Source organism: Rhinopithecus roxellana, chromosome 4 (genome assembly GCF_007565055.1).
Source record: "Rhinopithecus roxellana isolate Shanxi Qingling chromosome 4, ASM756505v1, whole genome shotgun sequence".
Lineage (NCBI taxonomy): Eukaryota > Metazoa > Chordata > Mammalia > Primates > Cercopithecidae > Rhinopithecus > Rhinopithecus roxellana.
Window position 1 is genome coordinate 14,674,507 of NC_044552.1, and position 20,102 is coordinate 14,694,608.

Sequence of the window (20,102 nt, forward strand, 5' to 3'; positions counted from 1 at the left end):
CCTTTACTCCCTGCCATTCTTAGGAATAAGGAACAGACATTTTGATGAGGTAGAAGAAACAATAAACATGTCCTTATTTAGCAGGCTTCTGCTTGAAGTGCCAGTCTCAATACTATCCACGTGTACGAGGTAGATTATATAACCGCTCAGGGCTGATGGGTGTGATCTCTGTGTGGGAAACAAGATCCTGATTTTATGTTCTTAATAATTCACTATTATTAGCAGTTATGGGGGAGGTGGATCTGAGTCACCTCCTGCTCTTCCCATTTGTGAATTCATGTTTGACTACAGAGGCCCTTGCTCTGGCTGGCCAAGGGGCTGGACAGCAGTCTCCTTCTAGGGCTCCAGTGCTCCTCAGCCCTGGCAGGAAGGCCAGCTTTGCCAACCCAGGCTTCTTGCATCCCTAGGCCTGGGAGGGCCTCAGGTGTTTCAGACACAGGTACAGCCAGCTCTTGCACAAACCCCTTTCCTGCCAAGCCAGGATTACATTTCCAGTCATGAGCAGGCTTTGCTGCAAATGATTACATAGGACTAAACCTAGACAGACCTGAGGAGCAGAAGGCAGAGTCAGGCCAAACCAAAGCCAAGGGGAAGGGAGCCAAAGGGACTTGGCCATGGGAGCAGACGCACAAGCTGTGCCCTGGAGCTGATCAAGTGCCTCGCAGGAGAGGGCTGGGCAGAGGAACCACGACGGCCATGCGGAAGCCACACAAGAGCGATCCAATGTCTCATCTCCGCCCTCAATCACGGCCTCCGCTGATGCCAAAGTAAACCCATTCAGCTTCAGGAGGCTTTCCAGCAAACAAAGCATAATTTGTATGACAGATCTTTGTGTGACAGGTAGGAAACACTCCTGAAGGGAGAGATCTGGAAGGTTTCTAATATTACAATGCTCTTTTATTGCTGATTTTCTCTCTGGATTTTTAGCCTTGGTTGACACATCAGCTTGTGAGTTATTTTTCTTTGACTCAGTTTCCCCTGAGAGAAACAGAAATAAAAACCATATGATCATTTCCACCTCTCAAATTCAACTATCCAGGAATTAAATTCTGTTTATTTCAGGCTATTAAATATTCATGGAGTCCAAGAACGAGGTGCTTCAGGAGATTAAAAAATAAGTAAAACACAGGCCCTGCTATCAAAGAGCTCAGACCTAGAAAGTTTAAAAAATTCTCAAATAACCACGCCAAAAGGTAAAATGTGCTAAATATCACAGGATATTATGATAACAGTCTGCTCAACAAACAATTTCAGGGGATCTGGTATGTGCCAGGCATTGTGATAGGCAAGGAAAACAAGTTTAAAAAGTCTGTCAGCCCTTCCCCCACAGTTGTGGATGGTGCAGCAGGGACTGAGAGGCTCCGGGAGGAAGAAATACTCTCTGATCCTAGTGGCCGAGAATTGGGTGAGAAGGCGCCGTTAAGCTCTGATGGCACTGCCATTCAATACTTATGCCCCCTGACCATAGGGGTGGGAGGTGGGGGAGGTGGAGGATGTTGGCAGGCAGAGAGAGTGAGTCAGCTTCTGAATTGCAAACGTAACACACAATGGCCTGCAGATGAGACAGGGGACACCCCATGTGCTGGAGACACCGGGCTGCCAGCTTGTCCACTGACTTGGACATGTGTAAGGGAAAGGGAGGAGGGTGGCTTGGGGACTCGCTGGAAAAGCAAGTGTTCATGCTTTTGTCTTGCACACAGTAGAGGATCACGGGCATTTGAAATGACACAACTGGAAGCTAAATCCAACAGCAGGGAGACCCTTACCAAGGCAAGGTAAGTGGGCTACCCTCGGCCTCCCCTTCCCTGCTATTGTTTTGGTAGCTGGTCAGGGCTAGGGACAGGAGTATCCTTTCCTCCTGTGGACCGTTCGGGGGGCCATGCCCTGGGGGAGCCATTTTCACCAGCCAAGGTAAGATGGAGCCTCACTTTTCAATCCTGCCTGCTAATGACCCTGCCCATCTCATTTATTTATTTATTTATTTATGTATTTATTTTGAGACAGAGGCCTCACTCTGTCACCCAGGCTGGAGTACAGTAATGCTTTCTCGGCTCACTGCAACCTCTGCCTCCCAGGTTCAAGCAATTCTCCTGCCTCAGCCTCCTGAGGCTGGGCTTATAGGCGTGCACCACCACGCCTGGTTAATTTTTTGTGTTTTTAGTGGAAATAGGGTTTCACCATGTTGGCCAGGCTGGTCTCAAACTCCTGAACTCATGATCCACCCGCCTCGGCCTCCCAAAGTGTTGGCTTACAGGCATGAGCCACTGTGCCTGACCAACCCTGCCCATCTCTTTACTCAATATATTCTCCAGCCACAGCCTTTAATCACACAGAACCTTTCATAAATTGGGACTAAATAGTAGGCCCTTCAAATGCTGAGTGAACGCAAGCTGTAGGAGGACAAGAACACTGCTTTGTTTGCACTTTGCTGTATCTCAAGCACCTGGGAGAATACCCGGCACATAGTAGGCATGTAATAAATATTTGTTTCTTTTTTTGCTTTTTGGGTTTTTTTTTTTTTTTTTTTTTTTTTGAGACAGGGTCTTGCTCTGTCACCCAGACTGGAATGCAATGGCACAATCACAGTTCACTGCAGCCTCAACCTCCGTGCTCAAGCAATCCTCTTGCCTCAGCCCTCCAAGTAGCTGCACTACAGATGCACGCTACTGTGCCTGGCTAATTTTTGTAATTTTGGAGAGACGGGGTTTCACCACGTTGCCTGGCTGGTCTTGTACTCCTGGGCTCAAGCAATTTGCTTGCCTTGGCCTCCCAAAGTGCTGGGATTACAGGCATAAGCCACCGCACCCGGCCTTGTTAAGTGAACAAATGAAGCTTGATGCATGGAGGGAGTATAAACTGAGATAATAAATAATCTTAAATACCATTTCTAATAGCTTCCTTTTATAGATGAGAAACTGAGGCTCAGAGATGTCAAAGGATTCCTCTAGGGCAAACAGTCAGCAGGCAGTAATAAGTTAGTTAAAAGCTATTGTCCAGGCCTCCTGATTCTGTTTCTACTATCCCGCATTACTTCTGCTTTCTGCATTTTCAATGACCTATAATTAAGAGCAATGAAATTAGAAAGCAGCAGTTTATAGATCTCCAAAGAATTTTATTCTAAAGATGTTTAGAACCTCCATGACACAGAATATTAAGGCAATAAAAACAAATTAGAAGGAGGATGGGCAAAACAAGCTGATTTCAGGTCAATGAAATGAAAGCAACACTCTCTGTGCATTTTCAATGCTGCTGTGTAGAATTTCTGAGATTACCTCCATTACTCTGCTTTGAAATTGCTCAGTAAACTACATCAGACATTACTCCACTAACACTCTCACAATCTGGCCTTCCCTGCTGGTTCCCTGGAGACTAACGCACACCCAAGCTTCAAAAATTTTCCCTTGGCAATAAAAGTGTATATATTTTGAAAGGCAATAAAATAGAGGCTTGTGTCATCTTTGGAGGGGCTTTTTGGAATCTTCTGCAAAGATTTAAAAATCAAAAAGCTGCTTGGTAACCATCTGCAGGGTAAGAAACAAATAAGCAATAACCAAGATGGTTTTGAATGAAAACCGGAAAAGGAAATCTCCTCACAACGACATCAAAAACAAGTACACGTGACCAACAGCTCTGTGCCAGCTATCGTGCTAGATGCTGGAGGGTCAGCAGTCTACGACCAACAAGGTCTTTGTCCTCATGGCACCTGCAGTCTTGGGAAGGGGAAGTTAGAATCAGTGACATTAAACAAAGACAGCGTCACAATTGGCTTACTATAGTGGTGATGCTTGCCGTGAAGTAGATATGCAGATGCTATTGGAGTGGGTCACAGGGTCATCAGATGTGCCCAGGCAGTCCCAGCAAAGGAAGGGAGAACCAAAAGGCTTGCTCAGCTGGAATGACGGTGAAGGCGGCTCTGCATGGCCAGAGAGCTGGTCAGAGGAGAGCAGAGCAGGCTTTTCCTCGTAGGACACAATCACTACAGATTTGGACCTTTACCCTCACAGCAATGAGAATCCAAAGATTATACAGAGATTATCGGGACCGAGAGTTGACTGCTAAAAGATTATTCCTTAAAAAACAAGACCGGGCTTGGTGGCTCACGCCTGTAATCCCAGCACTTTGAGAGGCTGAGGTGGGTGGGTCACGAGGTCAGGAGATGGAGACCATCCTGGCTGGCTAACATGGTGAAACCCCATATCTACTAAAAACACAAAAAATGAGCCAGGCGTGGTAGCACGCACCTATAATCTCAGCTACTCAGGGGGAAGCTGAGGCAGAAGAACTGCTTGAATTCGGGAGGCGGAGGTTGTGGTGAGCAGAGATCATGCCACTGCACTCCAGCCTGGGCAACAGAGCGAGACTCCCTCTCCAAATTAATTAATTAATTAATTAATTAATTTAAAGAAACAAGTGTTGATATTTTCAGAACAGTACAAGCAGTTTGACATAAGCAAATGTAAATTAGGATGTAGGGATTATTTGATAGCATTCACGAGTGACAGCAGAAAGGCATGTCATGTCCATGGGTCTAAAAAAAAAAAATGGAGGGAGAACTTAGTAACCCCAAATGGCATTGATAAAAGTACTAGGCATTATACTTTGAAAAAAAAAAAAAAAAAAAAAACAACAGTCAAAAAAAAAAAGTCAAAATAATCAACTATTTAATTTAGTGTATAAGCTAAACAATAATAATAATATTGATGCTCTTATTAAAAGCATCCCTCCTTGTTAAACCTCCCTTGGCTCCTCCAGCCCACACTGGTCTTGGCGTCTTTTGAATTCACAGACTCCACCTGATGTCTAAGCAGGTACATAGCAGTAAATCAGGCACAGCTTTGTGGGCTCTCCTGTACGGTTTCTCATTATTCAACTCTTGCATTTAACACACTTTCCATGTGTTTATGCCTAGACTACCCATTGGCACTGTGAGCTCCTTCAAAAATTCCTACATACCTTGGTACCATCTGGGGCACCTGGCAACCTGCCACACACACAGGAGCTGCAAGTATTGACTCACCAATAGAACCATTTGTGTAAAAGAGAAAAAATAGAGTTTTGGAAATAATTTGCAGATTTGGATTCTAGAGATCTTTCACAATTAACTTCATCATATGTTAAACAGAGCAAATCAAATCCTATTATACTAGTAAGAAGAGACTAAGGAATGTCAGAAAGCTCATTTTGAAATTCAATTGTTTGGAACACATTCCGCCTCATGCATGAGGGGAAATTTTTTCTTAGCTTTCTCTGTCAAGAATATTGTGCTTTCTCTGAAAAAGAATGAGCATGATTTTATCTTGCAGACACTGTAGATAGTATTAATTAATTATGTTTCCCTCCTTCCTTTTACCATTAGGCAGCTGAAATCCAAACCCATGCTTTTTTGTGGTAACTGATAGAAATGTGTATTTCTTCATGCAAACTTACCCCAGCTTTGCTATTTTCACATTCTTATTTTCCTTTTACCTTTTGCCCCTTGGTTTTTGTTTTCTCCAGATACATCTATATCTACAGATGCCACTATCTCATATCCTTTATAGAACTATGTTGCAGCTAAATTTGTAAATAAATTGAATAGTTAAGCAAAGGATGCTTTAGTGCTTCACAATTTGCTCTGCTGTGCAGCCTTTGGTAGTGGAGTTTTTCAAACCAAGGCAATTAATCCTCAATAAGCTGATTCTCAAACAGACCTACAGAGAACAGTCTCCACTCCCATCCCATACCCCCACTTTCGCCCACCGCACACCCTGCAAAACATCTAATGACATGATTAGGCAGGCTTCAGGTGCCTGTCTTTAACTTTTCCACTTCCCTTAGCTCTTCATATCATTCATTTTATCCACTGATCACTGGGTCCTGTCAGTTCTACTTGCCCAGGTCTCTAGAATCTGTTTCCCCCCTTGAATTTCTACTGCTACAGCTGTAATTCACAGACTCAATGTTTCTCCCCCAGGTATGACGCCGCTGCTCGGTCTCACTGCCTCCCATCTCCGCTCCATCCAATCTATCTTCCAGCCCAGAAGTGAAGGTTTTGTGCCAAAATGCATTCACTCATCCAAACATTCAATAAATATCTACTAAGCACCCACTAAAGATTAGGTGTGCGTGAAGCCCTGGTGACAAAGAAATAAAGAGACTCGGCCTCTTCCCTTCAACAGCCAGTGAATGGTGCAAAGGCAGGGCAATAAACAAACCATGACATGGTTTGAAAAACAAGCACGAGGGTCCCTTTGGGAAATGCTGAACAGAGCAGGTGCATGGCACATTCAAGAGCTCCTTGGAGCACGCAGTGCCCTTAGGCAAGAGTGGAAGAGAAAGCAAGGAAGCAGGCAAAGGCCAGGGCAGGAAGGCCCTGAAAGGCCACGTGGACCTTACCATGTGATTTCTGTTTAGAAACTCTCAATGCTGCCCCATTCCAAACCCGTAAGCATGGCCTCTGTGTGAGGTGTAGCCCCCAAGCTACACGTCTGATCCATTCTCAATTCGTAGTACTGTGCTATACCCACCTACACCTCACTCCGCAAAGACTCCAAGTAAACTCATACTCCTGGCCTGACTCAAATCATTCCCTTAGGCCACTCTGGACCCCAAACCGTCTCCTCCACATCTCGGCCTGCTGAAACCCCACTTACCGTTTCTTCAGTATAATACTGTAGCCACAAACCAGTAGAAATTAAGCATGGTCCTACCTTCAAGGAGGTTAGACTCTTGTGGAAGAAAAGGATACATTTAGTAACTATCATGTAACTATAAAAGACATGGTGATGACATGTGATAGGTGTTTCCCTAAAATAATCACTTCACTGCAATAACAACACAGTGGCAGGTGAGTTGTTGGACTTCTCAAGAAATGTTTCAAGAATAAAAGAACATTTATACTGATGCTTGAGAGTTAAGTAGGGTCCAACCCATCACAACAGACACTAATACCAGCTGATTGTCACCCCTTCCTTCTCTTGCTGCACCCCATTAACAACAGCATCTCAGAAAATGCCTGCTGAATAAACCATACATAAGCATAACAAATTCCAAAAGAAAAGATTAATTATGTAGAGTATCATCCTTAAATGTTACTTCTCTTAATTCTAACAAAAATCTAGAGAGGATTTTATATTAGCCCTATGCCACCGAGACTGATGTCCCCAATGTCCCCTGTAACCTCAGACATGGGTTACATGAGGACCTTAGTGATAAAAAGTCTCCACTGGCCATTTCTCCATTGATTATGGAAATGAGCAGTGAGCCCCAACTCCCCAATTCTTACGGCAGTTCAAGAACCATCACCTTGACATACTTGAGAATTAAATACTAAGCAGAGCATGTTTCCTGGAGACAGGAATAATTGAATTTTCATGAAACGTTAATGCAATGTTTGTTCATTCTATGTAAACACATACAGATTGCAAGTAAGGCTAGATTAATTCCTTCAAAGCACACTAGATTTCCACAAACATAATGAAGCTGTCTGAGGTAATAAAGCCTTAGAAGTCAACATTTGAAGACTTTTTCATTTGTTTCCCTATACCTGAAGTGGCAGGATAAAAATAAGATGAAAATATAGGACTTTTATATGTAAATTAATCCCAAAGTAACTTTTCTAGGAAATACACAAAAAGTTCACAATGAAAGCAAACTATGTGTGCATACATAGGAATGAGCAGTGGCCTAGAAAGCCCGGAAGTGTTTACACACCTCCAATCGTATCTAAAATACCAGATTCCTGTCAGTGGAGCAGGATTTTCCCCAAATCTTCATGAAAGGAAGCTGAGGTAAACAAAGCAGAAAATGAGGGGAGGACCCTGAATACCTTCATGAAGAATCACAGAAGATTATCCAGAGAGGCACAGCAATAATGAAAGAGGTAGCCCAAGGCGATGTATCCAGGGGTTCCACACAGGGCAGATTGGAGGAGGCAGACCCTGGAGGCAAGGAGACCCCTAAGAAGAGGCTCTCAGAGAAGCCCCTGTGTGCTTCTCTCGCCTCAACCTTTGAACAGGCTGTTTCTTGTGCCTGGACTAAGAGGCAGCACACTACATCCTGCATGCCAAGTCTGGCTCCCTAACCCTCTGGTTTTTTATGGCCTACAAGCTAAGAATGAGTTTTTCTTTTCTAAATGGCTGGAAAACATCAAAAGAAGAGCACTATTCATGATGCATGGAAATCAGAGGAAATTGTCACTATCCATAAATAAGGAGTTACTGGAAACCAGCCATACTTCACTGATGGCCACCGTGACCCTCACACTACAACAGCACTGGGGAGCTGGAGCAGGAGACCAAGGCCAGCCCAAACCCAAATGCCTACCACTTGGCCCCTTACCAAACTAGTTCGCCCCTGCAGACCACATCACACTTCCCCTTCCCCACTCCCTGTTACCACTAACCCTTACTCATTTCTCACATCTCAGAGTAGAAGGCCTTTCTGAAAACTTCACCAGATCACACTAGATGCCACCTCCTACTATTCCCACAGTGCAATGTGCTGCCTTCCTCACAGCATGTGTCAGTACATATTGACTACACATTTACCTGACCATACTTCCCACCTGACTGTGAGCTGCAGGAGGGCAGGGGCCATCTGTAGCCTCATACAGTTGACCCTTGAACCACAAAGACTGGAACTACACAGGTTCACTTCTACATGGATTGTTTTCAACCAAATGTGGGTCAAAAATACAGAATTTGCAGATGCAAAACCCATGTATACAGAGAGCCAACTTTTCATACATGCGGTTCCTCAGGGAACTGCAGGACTTGAGTATGTGCAGATTTTGATATACTCAGGGGTCCTGGAATCAGTCCCACATGTATACCAAGGGATGATCGCATTTTCATCATTAATTGGTACAGGCTGAGTATCTCATATCTGAAAAATTTGAAATCTTAAATGCTTCAAAATCCAAAACTTTTTGGGGGCCCACACGATGCTCAAAGGAAATGTTCATTGGAACATTTCTGATTTCGAGTTTTCAGATTAAGAATGCTAAATCAGTAAGTATAACACAAATATTCCAAAATACACACACACACACACACAATCCAAAACCCAAAACATTTCTTGTCCCAAGCATTTAATATAAGAGGCATACAATCTGTACTACCAGGTATTCAGCAAATATTGAAATGAATGAATGCACGAACAATGAATGAATAAGTCAAATAAAGACCTGAACCACAGGAAAACTCTTGCCTTATGCAAATAAATTCCAGTAAATTTAATAGATAAAGGAACCCAGGAGAATGTTTATTTTTCTGAAACCTTATACTTTTTGGCCTTTCTCTTCTTTTCTTATGATAATTTTCATATATAGATAAAATCTTAAGTCTATGGCTTTTCCTTTTTTTTTTTTTTTTTTTGAGATGGAGTCTTACTCACTCTGTCAGCTGGGCTGGAGTGCAGTGGCACAGTCTTGGCTCGTTGCAACCTCCACCTCCCAGGTTCAAGCCATTCTCCTGCCTCAGCCTCCTGAGTAGCTGGGATTACAGGTGCCCACCAACACACCCGGATAATTTTTGCATTTTTAGTAAAGACGGGGTTTCACCATGTTGGCCAGGTTGGTCTGGAACTCCCGACCTCAAGTGATCCACCCGACTCTGCCTCCCAAAACGCTGGGATTACAGGCATGAGCCATGGCGCCTGGCCAGTGACTTTTAACTTCACTGATGAATTCAAAATCTCCTACAGAGCTCTCTTACACTCTCCGATCTTTCACTTGCAACTATCTCCTAGATATTTCTACCTAGATGTCTTACAGACACTTCAGGCTTAAGAGGTCGAAAGCGAGGGTGCAACCTACATAGCTCCTCTGTCTCCATCTTGTGAAAGGGCATCATGAGTCACCAAGGCTAACACAGCACCATCCTCCACTTTGCTCACAGCTTACCCCCATTCAATCCGCCTATCAGATATGACTGCTTCACCCCAGGACTACTTAATAGGCATGATGTCTATAAGAATTCTAAATGCATATACTGTGTGATTTAGCAATTCCACTTCAAGAAATAAATCCTATAGATGTACTACATGCAAAATGTGACACATGTACACAGTTATTCACTGAAACATTGTTTTTAATAGCAAAAGATGGAAACACACAAAATGCCTATCAAGGGAGCACTGATTAAATACATGATGGTTCATACACACAATGAAATACCATGCAGCTGTGAATAGAAATGGGAAGGCTTTCTAACGTTCAAACATCTCTAAAATACACTGCAAGTGAAAAAAAAAGTAAAAAATATTGTATGCTGCTTTTGTTTTTAAGGAGAAAGAAAAATAATATATATTTGTATTTGCATTTAAAAAACTTGAAGGGCAGAAACACAGACATGAAAGCAGTGGGAGGAAGAGTGTACACACTCACAGGAACACTCGCACCCCAAAGAAATGCATGACTTATAAAATAATTGTATACAACACATGAAGAGGCGGACTCCCTTCTTCCACTTTCTCACTCCCTTCCCTTCCCAAATAAGTCTCTACTGGCTGCAATAACAACAGCACAGTCCATACTCCTTTAGCTTTGCGTACAAAGCCTCACACTCCAGACTTCTCTGGATCTACCTCCCACCAGCACTTTCATTGTCACCTAGGCTACCCCAGCCACACTGCGATGCTCTGTCCTCAAATGAACATTCTGGATCTTTCGAAACTCTGTATCTTTGAATGTGCTATCCCCTCTGCCTAGAAGGCCCTGCCTTCCTATTGTCCTGGCAAAGGCCTATGCATTCTTCAAGATGAAGGTAAAAGAACCACTCTTCCAGGTAATTCTTCTGGGATAACCTCCCTGATTCTGCAGGCCACTTGCCTCCAAGCATGATCACGTATCTGCTTATGGCGCTATTTGTGAGACTGCGTCCCTCATCAGACCATTCACCCCTTGAAGGTAGTTCTGCCTTGTTCATCTTCACTTGCTGAGCATCTACCTTTCTTACAAATGCTACTCATCCTCCCTACTTTATCCTCAATAAATGTTTATCCTCAGTAAATGTTTATAGAGGATAAGGTAGGGAGGATGAGTAGCATTTGTACATTTTGCCTTCTTAGGTAACAAGAGCCTTCACCTAACAGATTGTACTTCTCTGGATAATGTTCTTTAAAAATGCCTCCATGATGAGGAAGAGGTTATGCTAGTGATTATGATTTAGGTAGCTTAAGGTAGAAAATGGGGGTAAAAAGCGTCCTGTGGAATTCACCTACAATTCTCTGGAGGGTGTGCCAGTGGCAGAGTATTGCTCAAAGGTTCTGTGTGTCAATTATGCTTAGGAAAGCTGCAATCAGAACTAATCTGCTCCTTCAATCCACGACCTTTTCCTCATGCCAAGAAGGTGGTCCCCTTGCACATAAAGCCTGGTGATAACTCTTAAAAGGCACACAATCTGGCCCCCTCTCTGCCTGCTGCTTCTGCTGCTTCAGCTCCTGCCCTCATCATTCAGAGCCTAGACAATTCTCCTGTTCTCCTTGTCTTTGAACTTGCATTTCTTCCACTCACACTCCACAGTAATGCCAGATTCCCAAATATCAATCTGGTCACATTATTTTCCTACTTTCAATATTCCAATGCCTCACTACTACCAGAAGGATGAGATGTAAGGTCTTTGATTTTGCATTCATAGCCCTTCCGGAACTGACCCTATCTAGGTTCCAACCTCCTCCACCTAACTAACATGTTTCCTGGTATAATCCAGCGATCCATGAGTCAGTCTTCCCAGACACACACTGCTGCCTCTCACTCCCTGTATCTCTGCGCAAGCAAATGAGTAGCCAACAGCTGCTCATGACACAGCGGGGGAAATGGGTGACTAAGTGAGATGATGGCTATGTTAATTTGTTCCCCTAGAGTAACCATATTACTATATATATGTATCTTATAACATCATGTTGTATACCTTAAATATACACAATAAAATGTACTTTAAAAACCTCCTCTTCCCTCAGCCCCTGTCATCTAAACTACTCAGACTTCATCTGTCAGCTCAAGCATCACATCCAAGTATGAAGCTTTGCACAAGCTCTCAGGGAACCATTTCCTCCTTCAACTGTTACCATAGCACCTTGGACAGAGCAGCTTACCCATCAGCCTCTACCACCGGACTGGAAGTTCCCCAAAGGCAGAAACCACCTCGACATCCATAGCACCTGGGTATGGTTCCTACCACACAGATACTTAAAGGTTTGCTTCAGGGATGGAAGAAAAGAGGGAAGGCTGATTCTACTACATGAAGTATCAAATACACATAATGGATTTTGAGAGCTTTTTTCTTGCTAATGCCTTTGAGGCCCACAAGCCCTCAATTTCCAGGGCTCCACAGACAAATAATCTAAAATGATAAATGAATGTTCTGAATTACTTATGTTAGTATCAGCTACTTCCCTTGGTATTGAAGGCATGACTCAGGTAAAATTTTTAAAGAGTATCTTACTGTAGTTTGTCCCTGCTTCCCCAGAAAACATTTCTATCAGCCTCCTAGTTTACTGTCAATCCCAGCAGCCAATGGATGAGCATGTCCCCATGTGTACTTCTTGGGACAGGATCCATAGAAGAAATCTTTTCATGAAGGGATTTTGTGGTCAAAGAAGTCTGGGAAATACTGCATACTCCCTCCCTCAAACAGAGCTAGTTCTTCCTAGCTTGGAGACACCCTCCAGTAAAGAAACCTCAAACTTTTTTGGACCATCATTTGCCATACTTAGGTGATTACCAAGTCTTTATTTCTGAGAATCACCCAGTAATATCCAACTCTTGAATTATACCAATTAAGAATCACAATTTTAAAACCTGGCATAAATTTTGCCTAGTGACATTACCTGGGATAAATTTTGCCTACTGACATTAACTCATTTTGTCCATGGACATAACAACATGGCCATTTCATGAAGACATTGCTTCCAGCCTAAAATACAGGAATGAACCTTGAAAAAAAAAAAATGATACAAGAAAAACAACTTAGCAGATTGTGTTTATCCCCACAGTACCATAAATAATTCCTAAACTTCTAAATTGCCTTTTTGCAAGGAAGAAAATAAAATTGAGCCATTGAGAGCACATGACTACCTGCCTGCAAAGCTGCAGTGATCCCATGAAGCAAGAGTTTCATAAATAGCTTAAATAAAATCCAATTATATGAGCATCCTCTTTTCTCTCTCTCTCTCTCTTTTTTTTTTTTAACGGTCTCTAAGAATTTCTTTAAGAGGAGGAAAAACCCTGATTAACCAACCATATATACCCAAGTCCTGCTGCTGTGCAATTTTCTATGTGGTGCTATACAACAAAACACAATCCTCTATGGGTTTTATTGATATTAAGAACCTCTAGGCTGTTTAAGATTTGAGAGCTAAAAGGAAATCTGAAAGTTATATAATTTAGGCCCCTCATCTTACAGATAAAGAAACTGAGACCCACAAGCCTTGCCCAAGATCTCCAGCCCAGCTGGTGGCCAGGCCTGACTGGAGCCGGGTCTTCACCCTGAGGCCCATGTGCTTCCCACTGCACCATCCTTAGAAACTGGGAATTGTACTGAACAGCTGAGGGCAGAAAGAGTCATGAGGAAGCTTCAAAAATTAGGTCAGTTTCCCCCCACATTTTACTGTTTCCATGAGCCTGAAGAAAGAATAACAAACATTGGGATGAGGAGTGGGGGGTCCACCCACCCACACACCCATCCATCTAATTTATGTATGACTATTGAGTGTCTTCTATGTGCTAGGCATTGTTCTAGCAACTAGAAATACCACAGTGATCAAAACCAAAAAATTCCCTGCCCTTATGAAGCTTACAATCCACTGATTCCAGAGTCTTCGACCTGAGACTGATTAAATTTAGACACATGGCACTAAGATTTTTTTTCTTTTTCTTTTCTTTTTTTTTGAGACAGAGTCACACTTTGTCACCCAGGCTGGAGTGCAATGGTGCAGTCTCGGCTCACTGCAACCTCCACCTCCCAGGTTCAAGCGATTCTCCTGCCTCAGCCTCCCAAGTAGCTGGGATTACAGGCACCGGCCTCCACACCCAGCTAATTTTTGTATTTTTAGTAGAGATGGGGTTTCACCATGTTGGTCAGGCTGGTCTCGAACTCCTGACCTCATGATCTGCCCACCTCGGCCTCTCGAAGTGCTGGGATTACAGGTGTGAGCCACCACGCCCGGCCTGCACTAAAATTTTTAAAAGGTTATATTGCAAACACATGCACGTGCATGCGTGCACACACACACACACACACACACACACACACACACAAGGATCTTCCATATATCAGCAGCTTTTCAAAAACCTTCCATATAGAGGCCATTCCAGATAAATCCCACCCCCAATCCCTGTCTGGTTTTCAGAACCACCACCACAACCCACTAAAATACTGAGAAACTATTTCAGTGGCTTCTCTGCAGAGGGAGGGAAGTAAAAAAGTCAAGTTCTTTCCAAATATCTTTCCTGCTAAGTTAGAAAGGGGGGTGAAGAGGAAATACTTGAGAGAAATAAATGAGCTGAATTTTCTGTGAACGATATTGGAAGAGAGAATCTTAAGCATTCTATGAGCCCTTGGTAAGCTGAAAAACAGTATGACAACCACAATGTATGTTGTATCAGCCAGCTACAGCTGATCAACAAACCACTACAAAATTGCAGTGCCATGCAACAACCACCACCCATCTGCGGCGCTGGGGCTCAGCTGGTCCAGACCGGCTGAGATTCAGGCCCTGAGGGTGGTTCAGGTCCACTCCACATGCTTCTTACTGTTCTGGAACCAGCAAGCTACATAGGGCATGTTCACCTCATAACGGCAGAAGCTAAAAAGGGCAAAAGCAACCGCTAAGTACATTTCAAGCCTCTTTTCCTGTCACATCTGCTAATTTCCCTTTAGCCAAAAAAGTTACAGGGTCAAGCTCCAAATCAGCAGGGCAGAGAAGTATATTCTTCCCATAGCGGACAGTGCTTCACAGTCACGGGACCAAGTGCACAGATACAGGGAGGGGTGAAGAACTTGGAACAATACTACAGTCTGATAAAAGAAGGGACCACTTGCATCAATATCAACTTGCCAAATTCCATTTCTTTTCAATCCACACCTTTTATTTGCTCACTCACAAACTGTCCCAACAGCTTCTACGTGTAAAAAGCTACTGGTTAGACTGTGTTATTGGTGTTGCTGTTTCAGGAATGGGAGAAGACAACGGGAAAAAGGATAACAGTTGAAAATGGAAAATTAAGTCCGCATTGATGAGGGAAAATCTGGAAAGTTAAATGGAAATTGCTTCATATACCTGGCAAGCATACAAGACCTTAGACGTTGAAATGAACATACAGGACAGACTCTCAGCTTTCCAGATGTTTCTTATACCTAGAAAGCATGCCACAGACGTATCACGACAGTTGCTAAAACATCAGAAATGTAGACATATACCATAGCTTAAGACAAGGCGCCAAAGCCTTTATTTTTATTACAGTAATGGAAATACTGGAGGGGTGGTGTGGATGAGAAGCAGGATTAGGGAAAACTAAAAAACATAGGAGGAAATAAATCCAATTCAGTGACAATGACATCACTGGACTCCCAGGCAAGCTCTGAGCTACATTTCCTAGTCAAACAAGCACATCCTAGAGTACGACTTCCCAGCCAAGGGAAACTGTCACCGAGGGTGGGACTAAATCTGACAGAACACTAGGAAAGAGAGGGTAAATGCTTGGAAGTCATTAAATATTTAGAATCCCAATGCTGAAAATATGAATGATAAGGCAATAACATGAGAGACTTAAACTACCAGAATCAAGCATGACAAGCGAAAGGGTTATCTTCATAAAATTTGCCAACTTACACCCACGCACAATCTCGGGCGAAGTTACTTTTTTGGAGAATGATGTTATATAAAGAAACCTAAAGCTACTCAAAAAAAGAAATGTGTGTGTGTGTGTATATATATATATATTCCATTTATGAAAGAGCAACTTAAGAAAAGAACAGAAAAGAAAAGCCACAAACCTAAAGAATATAATTGAAACACACAGAAATGACAAATGAGTAGTAAGCGACATAAATGTAGAATTCCTGCCAATCAATTTTAGAAGACAGAAATGAGCCTCACCCAAAAAATGAACAAAAGAAAAACTATAAATGTCAAATAAATAAATAAAAATGTGTTCAAACTTAACAGTAACCAGGTAAATGCAAATAAAAACCACAATATACCATTTGATTTAATTTATTATTTATTTACTTAATTTTTGAGAGAGAGTCTCACTCTACCACACAGGCTGGAGTGAAGTGGGGGGATCATGGCTCAGTGCAGCCTTGATCTCCTGGGCTCAAGTGATCCTCAAGCTTCAGCCTCTTGAGTAGCTAGGACTACAGGGGCACCACCAAGTTCAGCTAGAGATACTATTTTCAGCTTATCAGACTGCCAAAATAAGTTGAACAAGGTTAAGTGTTAAAGAGGATGTAAAGCACCAGGGAACTTTAGAAAGGCTTAAGACAATGTAAATTGGGCCAACCACTTTGGGAATCAATTTGATGATACCCAAAGATGCTCGTAAGTATTGACTTCTAGCAATTTTACTGCTATGTAAAATATAGCTCAGTGAAACTCTTATACCTATACATTCAGATGTACAAGAATATTCAGCAGTAGCATTTGTAATAGCAAAAAGAAAATTGTAACCAAGCAAATATTCATTAAAGAATGGATGAATGAACTATGGAACATTCATCCAATAGCTGCAAAAAACAAACGGACTAAAACTCTACCTATGACAACACAGATGAACTTCACACAAATGCGTGAAAACCGAAAGTCATGAAAGGATCTATACTGTGAGTTCATTTGTTAAAATATAAAAGCACATGAAAGTTAACTTGTTTTACTATATAAATAGTAAAACTATAATGAAAATAAAGGTAATAACACAAAATTCAGCATGTGATTGCTCATAGAAGGGAGGGAGAGAGGGAAGGAGTGAAGACACTGACAGGGAGGGATACACAGAGGACTTCAACAAAGATGAGAATAAGTTATCATTTGGAGTGAAAAAATAAAAATAAAACTTACAGAATATATTCTAGCATCCTTCCTAGTCTCATCAGAAAATGGATTGAGTGGCTGGGCTCAGTGGCTCAGGCCTGTAATCCCAACACTTTGGGAGGCCAAGGCAGGCAGATCACTTGAGGTCAAGAGTTCGAGAGCAGCCTGGCCAAAATGGTGAAACCCTGTCTCTACTAAAAATACAAAAATTAGCCGGTTGTGGTGGTGCACACCTATAGTCCCAGTTACTCGGAAGGCTGAGGCAGGAGAATCACTCGAACCCGGGAGATGGAGGTTGCAAGGAGCAAAGATTGTGCCATTGCACTCCAGCCTAGGCAACAGAGCAAGACTCCGTCTCAAAACAGAAATAAAACTAAGAAAGAAAATGGACTGAGTCAATAGCTTCTGGGAACATGCTCAGTGACACTAGTGACCAGAAAAAAAGAAAGGGAATTATACCACCACCAGTATAAGCTTGATACTGTGGCACATGCCTGTAGTCCCTGCTACTTAGGAGGTTGAGGTGGGAGGATCATTTGAGGCCAGGAGCTCAAGTCCAGCCTGGGCAACACAGTGAGACCCCCCACTTCTAAAAAACAATAACAACAAAACACCAGTGTACATTTTTTCCTGTTACATGTAAAGAGTAAAGAGACTGATAATGTTCAGTATTGGTAAGGGTGTGGAAAAATCAACACTTTCAAATACTGCAGGTACTTTTTTCTAGTGTACCTATGAATATGCATCATAAACCTTGGGAGAAAACACAGTAATTCCACTTTTATAAACTTATCCCAGGAAAATATTAAGACAAGTGCACAGGACACATGGATAAAAATTTTATTGTCAACAACCCATCGATCTAATTAAAATAAAGAGCTTCTGCACAGCAAAAGAAACTACCATCAGAGTGAAAAGGCAATCTACAGAATGGGAGAACATTTTTGCAATCTACTCATCTGACACAGGGCTAATATCCAGAACCTACAAAGAACTCAAACAAATTTACAAGAAAAAAAACAAACAATCCATCAAAAAGTGGGCAAAGGATATGAACAGACATTTCTCAAAAGAAGACATTTATGCAGCCAACAGACACATGAAAAAATGCTCATCATCACTCACCATCAGAGAAATGCAAATCAAAATCACAATGAGATACCATCTCACACCAGTTAGAATGGCGATCATTAAAAAGTCAGGAAACAACAGTTGCTGGAGAGGATGTGGAGAAACAGGAACATTTTTACACTGTTGGTGGGACTATAAACTATTCAACCATTGTTCAACCATTGTGGAAAACAGTGTGGCAATTCCTCAAGGATCTAGAACTAGAAATACCATTTGACCCAGCAATCCCATTACTGGGTATATACCCAAAGGATTATAAATCATGCTGCTATAAAGACACATGCATACGTATGTTTATTGCGGCACTATTCACAATAGCAAAGACTTGGAATCAACCCAAATATCCATCAATGACAGACTGGATTAAGAAAATGTGGCACATACACACCATGGAATACTATGCAGCCATAAAAAAGGATGAGTCCGTGTCCTTTGTAGGGACATGGATGCAGCTGGAAACCACCATTCTCAGCAAACTTTCGCAAGAACAGAAAACCAAACACCGCATGTTCTCACTCATAGGTGGGAACTGAACAATGAGATCACTTGGACACAGGAAAGGGAACATCACACACTGGGGCCTACTGTGGTGTGGGGGGAGGGGAGAGGGATAGTATTAGGAGAAATACCTAATGTAAATGATGAGTTAATGGGTGCAGCACACCAACACAGCACATGTATACACATGTAACAAACATGCACGTTGTACACATGTACCCTAGAACATAAAGTATTTAAAAAAAAAAAAAATCAACATGGGAGTGGCCAGAAAGATCCATCCACAGTGGTTATGCAGCCACTGACGATGATGATGTAGATAAATATTTGGCAACATCAAAGGACACTTGTGTCACATTTCTTGTGGAAAAAATTATTACAAAAAATATTCAAAGTATGATTCTACTTTTTACAAAACATATAATAACTTCTACATGTAGGTATATGTGACAATTATAAGTATGCATAAAGATTTAAAGTTTTATATAGCGACTAAATTTTATAAAGAATCTATTTTATGTAGGATCATGGAATTACTTTCATTTTCATTTTTATATTTTATTTTCTGAATTTTTCAGTGATTACAGATTGCTTTTACATCAGAAAAAAAGTCTTACCATTTTAGCTGTTTTGAAAAGGGAAAAAGGCTAAGTAAATATTTGAACAGGCATCTCTATTCTGGCAGCTTGAAAATATGTCACCAGGAGAAACTCGAGGCAAAACCTACACATGGGGCTGACGTGTATTTGTTTGCTTTTCTGAATGGGCACTAAAAAGGGCAAGACTGACTTAAAGGAAGAAAGGAAAGTTAGGAAGGTGAAAGAAAGGAATGGAGAAGGAAGGAAGGGCGGGAGGAGGGAAACGAGCCAGAGTTTCACAAATCTTAGACAGTCTCAAATAACTGGCCTCAAAAATGTACCAGGCTTAATTCTGATTAATAAAGTTGATAGAGTAAATAGACAAGTGGAGCCAATACCACACATTTCCAGCACCAAATGTGTGTCACGCAATTATCCTTTCACCTGGAGTGCATACACAACCCAAACTACAGTTCAGGTCCACTATGGGGGCATGAGCCCACCAGTCCATCCCTCTCTCTGATTACAACCAAAATATCTAAACAACTAACAAAGGACTCTGAAAAGTAAACAAACAGAAAAATTATAAAGGAGAGTTAATACTTGGAAAGGCAACCCACACAGGGTGAAGTTCCTGCTTTGTTTTCTTCTCATATGATTTTGCCCCAAAGGTGAGCCCCAGTTGCACAGCTGCACAACAACACAGGCAACTCAACTCAAAGAGAAACCTGTCTGTCTGTCTGCAGATAAAGGGATTCTGCAAGTTGAGGAGTCTGAGGGTATGATCTTGGGGTAGAGAAAGCCCAGGAAAGGATGCCCACATTCTCTGTGGAAACCTGCACAGATATCAGCCTGACACTGGAGTGACACACACACAGCACA

The 20,102-nt window shown here is 42.1% G+C and overlaps 1 protein-coding gene and 1 long non-coding RNA gene across 4 annotated transcripts in view; one reads left to right on the top strand and one right to left on the bottom strand.

The window, feature by feature from the left end:
- Window positions 1-20,102, bottom strand: part of FARS2 (phenylalanyl-tRNA synthetase 2, mitochondrial) — a 533,375-nt gene that overhangs the window by 311,220 nt on the left and 202,053 nt on the right. The gene's annotated exons all lie outside the window — the stretch shown is intronic.
- LOC104668586 lies at window positions 659-6,250 on the top strand. The gene is made up of 3 exons (XR_748844.1): window positions 659-840; window positions 1,701-1,775; window positions 5,954-6,250. It is a non-coding gene; the product is annotated as an uncharacterized LOC104668586 (long non-coding RNA).